The sequence below is a fragment of the Amblyomma americanum genome, chromosome 3, assembly GCF_052857255.1.
Source record: "Amblyomma americanum isolate KBUSLIRL-KWMA chromosome 3, ASM5285725v1, whole genome shotgun sequence".
Lineage (NCBI taxonomy): Eukaryota > Metazoa > Arthropoda > Arachnida > Ixodida > Ixodidae > Amblyomma > Amblyomma americanum.
The window spans coordinates 38,841,587-38,846,698 of record NC_135499.1 but is presented as its reverse complement, the minus strand read 5'-3'; the positions used below and the strand labels follow the sequence as shown (position 1 = coordinate 38,846,698).

General features: G+C 45.5%; 1 long non-coding RNA gene across 1 annotated transcript; it reads left to right on the top strand.

The window, feature by feature from the left end:
• Positions 1 to 2,643: 2,643 nt before the first annotated feature.
• On the top strand, positions 2,644 to 3,496 carry LOC144122915 (uncharacterized). Its single transcript, XR_013312943.1, has 2 exons — positions 2,644 to 2,877; positions 3,425 to 3,496. It is a non-coding gene; the product is annotated as an uncharacterized LOC144122915 (long non-coding RNA).
• Positions 3,497 to 5,112: the final 1,616 nt, after the last annotated feature.

Sequence of the window (5,112 nt, the reverse complement as noted above, 5' to 3'; positions counted from 1 at the left end):
GGGCCTTTTCATGCTGGTCGAAAGTGAACTGAAAGCCCTTGAGAGGCGATGGGACAAATACGTCCCACTTTCTGAAATTTCATTGAGTGTCAGTGGGACACATCTGTCCCACTTTTTCTGAATAAACTACTTGTTCTTATGGCTTGAAATTTCGTGCAAACTATTTCTGTTGGCTTCATTTAGTCAGATAACACAACATTTTTCTTAGTTCTTGAAAAAAATATACCTTGCCTTACAAAGGGTTATGGGGGTCATCACAGCTGCATCCAAAGGGCTCTGGAAAAGGCTGCATCTGGACGCACCGCACTAATGTTAGTCAGGGGGTGATGACGATGCCTGGTCAGATGCCGCAAATGCACACGAAGTGGCTCCTGTTGAAAACAAATTCGTGCTGGGCAGGCGCGGGCGTCATAAAATGTGCCCTATGTAGAAGTTTTACATGGCAAACCCAAGCATACTCTTAAAGCACGAGCCTGCGCGCTTTCAAGCACACGCAGGCCTGATAGTCTGACCCCCGAGAGAACGGGTGCACTGTATCTGAGAAGGCCGACTACCAGCGCCTGGTACACGTGTAGTAAAGATCGCTCAGAGGGACCCCAACATTTTCCTGCCATACACCGCACAATGCTTGCAAAGCTGTCGAGCTTTTTCTTGAGCACAGAAATGTGCTTCGTCCAGGACAGGTCACGGTCTATCGTAACACCTAAGAATTTGTGATGTGTTACGTATGGAACAATTTGCCCGTCGATTGTGACCGGATACCACGCCATTATCTTGCGTGTGAAAGCCAATGTTACGCTTTTAGTTGGCGAAAGTTCAAGCCCCTGACGGCGCAAGTACGCAGACGTAATGGACAACGAACGCTGCAATCTTGCTTGCACTTGGGGACGCGTGACACTTGATGTCCAGATGCAAATATCGTCTGCGTAGGCGGATATTGAAACAGTCTTCGGTAGTTGTTTGAAAAGGCCAATGAGCACGAGATTGAACAACGTTGGACTGAGCACTCCTCCCTGAGGAACACCACAAGCAACATGATGATCTGCTGTGTCACCTTCAAGAGTCTCCATGTAGACTGTCCGGTTTGTCAAATAGCTTGCAATCCAATTGTGTAGACGTCCGCCTATACCACATTCTTCGAGTGCATTTAGTACTGCATCATGCTGAACATTATCGAATGCGCCCTTTATGTCGAGGAAAAGAGCAGCAGTCAACCTGTGACGGCGTTTTTCATGTTCTACCGTTGACACGAGATCAATTACACTGTCGATGGCAGACCGGCCTTGACCACCCCTCTCCAGAGCAGTTTTTGCTTATAGTAATAACCTTGCCTTCTACAATAATTGGCAAAGCCGCCAAAGAACGGAAAATCACCAGCTGAGGTTGTAATTTCTCTTCTGCAGCCCTGTGATGCAAGGAAAGAAAAGGCGGCACAGATAGCAAGCCTAATTGATGACCTGTTGGACGAGGGAAACCTGGAACATGCTTCAGCAGTGCTGCAAGAGCAGGACAGCATGTTTGACCATAAAGGCTGCGTAGAAAAGAAAAGCAACAGCCGACTCATTTTCTATGCCATGGCTACGTTGTCAGGAAATCACTCAAAAGATTCCCATGCCCCGCATGTGCATCTGCCTTGGCTATTTAATTTGCCCCTACAGGCTGATAAAAATGAGATCTAGAATGCCTCACTGACGAGGCAGGCTGACCATGGAGGTTTGGTGTACGCTCCAAAGCGCATTGAAGTGCTAGTAACTAAACTAGAAAATGCATTCACTGCCTTTTTCAGCAGAAACGAGCTGCATGCTGGGAGCATGATGTCGTTTTTACATTTTCTACAAGGGCATGAACTCCAAGAAGTCCGCGGCAACGAGCACTCCCGCGCTCTTACAAGGGATGTGATTAAGTGTTATGTTTGACGAGGTTGCATTTTTTTACTAAGGCAATGAGCAAAGATAAGGCGTCCAATCGCGAGAAGCAAAATTAAAACTGCTCAAACTGAGGCGATGCCGATGGAACTGCATCAGTGAAATGTTCCTGTAAATAAACATTGCGTTAATATGTTCTGTTCCCTTATTTATGTGATTACACTAATGTATTCGGGGCTGTAACGACCATCCGTGAATGGTGCGTTCCACACGTGAGGCCGTAATTTCGCTCATTCGTTATATACAAGACGCGCTCAATTTCTTGGATGACGAGCCTTTCTTGTTTCTACGCATGTCGTGTTGTGCTCGTTCATTTCCCTTCGTCAGTGTCTTGTTGCGCACCTTTTCCTTGTTCCTTTTCCCGCGAAAATGTGTTAACCAAAGCATAAACAAGCAAAAATATAAGCGCTCGCGGCTTCAACAGTCTATGCCCACCTGAAGCAGTAGCTTCGAAAGTGGTTTGCTGAGAATATCGCTGCTGACCGACGCCGCATGCACCGCAGAACATATGGACACTCGTATTATATTTTGTGCTTTGGCCAGACGAATATCGCAGCCGTTATAGCGAGATGCTCGCAGCGAAATGCGTTTCCCGGCATTGCTGCCGAGCGCGCGCACAACACACCTGCTAGCTGCAGCGCCATCTGTGAGCCGTGATTGCAAATTATTTCCTCTCCGCTGGCGCGTTCACGACACTAGTCAAATAATCTAGCCTCTATGGCTGCGTTCCAATACTCCCAAGTAGACGGCTACTTAGACGTCTAGCCGGACAGCCGCCATCTTGGGACGCGTTCCATTTCTCGGCGAAGCAGTCTCATAAGACTGCTTCGCCGAAGTCCACATCGATGCAGGCTAACTTGCTGTCTAAAGATGGCGGAGCTGATGTACGCGGATGAGCGAGTCGTGCTCTTGCGGGCGTCGGACTGTACACGGAGTATAGGAAAGGAAAAATGTGAGTCATTCTATTATGTTATTTGGTACGCAAACTAGTGGCTAATTAATCTTCGTGGACGTGCGATTCCTAGAAGTGAATCACGCAGGAGAAAATCGTGCAGTTGAGAGCTTTGCTACAGCAGCGGACGCTGTAGGTCTGTTTACGTGATCCGGCATCTGACGATGCAGGATCTTAATTAGCACCTTTATTTTAGAGAATACTGGTCGCTGTCGTTGGTTTCCTCGACGGGCGTTAAGACGGCTGGCGTGACGGTTAACAAATGTGTTCTTCTGTTGCTGTATTAGTTGCACAAACTCTTTCGCGTGCATTCTTTTTTATCTCTACACTCTCAGAACAAATACACCGGCATGTTGCGAATTGATTTTAGTCTTTGCAGGATTAAAGGTCGCTGCTGTATTTAGGTCTCTCGCTGTCTCCGAGTGCCACGTAGGGCAGACAGCAGGTTTAATGTCACGTATGTGTTTTCCTTTTGCAGTGTATATTAGCCGTATCGCATTTCGCGCATATTGATTACAGTCTTTCGTATTCTTTCTTATATTTACAGGACCGTCTGAACGAGCACGTTCGAGGAGCATGTACAGTTGAGCATCAATAATAAAAGAATAATCGCATATCTCTTTAGCGTCGTCTTCGGAGAGCGGCCCCGTCTGCTACAAGTAGACTGACCGATAGGCACATCCACCAGTCTGGTTTACGCGCAAAGTCATTACAGAAGAAATGTGTAAATTTGTTGAAAACACGTTTTTAATTATCGTTATTGCTCACTTTGTGAAAAATAGTAGTACAACTGTTCATAAGCTTTAGTTACATTATTATGCCGCGAGGCGGCGTGAGCAGTAGACAAGTTCCAATACATGGACATGTAGACTGCTTCCTAGACGTCACACTAGACGTCTTGTTAGACGTCTAGAGTATTGGAACGCAGCCTATAGTATATGGCGGTGGCCGCTCAGTGTTGCCAGTCAAATGCCGACCTTTGCGGTACTCTGATTTTTCCAGTGACTCTAGACGGCGCCACCAGCCAGCGCACCCTCATGGCAAGAGAAGTTGCCCAACAGCAAATTTAATTGTAAAACTGAACGCTTCTAATTTTCCTTCATGTTACTGAGTTTTCAACACGGTTTATTACCAAAATAAAACTATTTTCTAATTCATTGCATTTGTTTTTTTTTAAGGCAGACAAGTGCACGATAGATGGATGGATGGATAAGGCTGAACCCTTGAAATCGGGCAGTGGCTCAAGCCACCTAGCCATGACTTATGAAATTTTACTCTTGTCTTGAATTTAGCCGCCAATCAGATAACCTTCGCTTGGTTACTTCTACCCGCTTAAAATCTACCTTCCCTTCAGTGTCCTTAAACTCCAATGCTTTGGATAAATCAGCCCCACTGCTTTCCACTGTAGGGTTGAGCCCTTTACAGAAAAGTATCATGTTTTCAGCCGTTTCCTCCTTAATGCAAGCATCGCACGTGTATATCTCATGGTACCTGACTCTGTATGTCTTAGTCCGCAATACTCCCGTCCTGGCCTCAAACAACAAACACCTTCCCCTACAATTATCATAGATATTTTCTTTGGCAATTGGCAATTTCCTGGTTGAAAATCATGTATGTATCCGGTGCTGATTTCGTCAGCATCCCTGTTTTCCACAGAGCTCTCTCTGTTTCTTTAACCTATGTCTTAACCGATAATTGCTGATTTGCCCCCCTACTGCTGTCCAGATAATTTCTTGTCAATTTTCTAGTTCGCTTTCTCCACTTCGTGCCAACATTCCTTATGTGCAGGTATCTGAAAACTTTCTTTGCCCACCGCTTTTCCCCCATTTTTCTCAATTGCTCCTCAAATGCTATCTTACTGCTAGCTTCTCTGCTCTCGAACGACGCCCATCCCATATCACCCTGTACCCCCTGTTTTGGTGTATTGCCATGTGCTCCCAAAGCTAGCCTCCCTACCCCGCGATAAATTATGTGCAACATTTCTTTAAATTTTTCTGTCATCCTTCCTATGTGTTTCATTGCTTCATCTCCTTCTAGTTGAATACCCTGATCTCTAACAATAAACCTTTGCGCTAGCCTAGTCTTATTACTCATTGTATTTTGATGTTTCCAGAATTTTTGAGCTGCTTTTATATCCTTTTTATTTACTTTTGACATCCATAGGGCACCCTTTCTTCTAATTTTCTCATTAATCAAATAGGATGCTTCCCTTTTGCATTTTGTGAAAGTATCCCA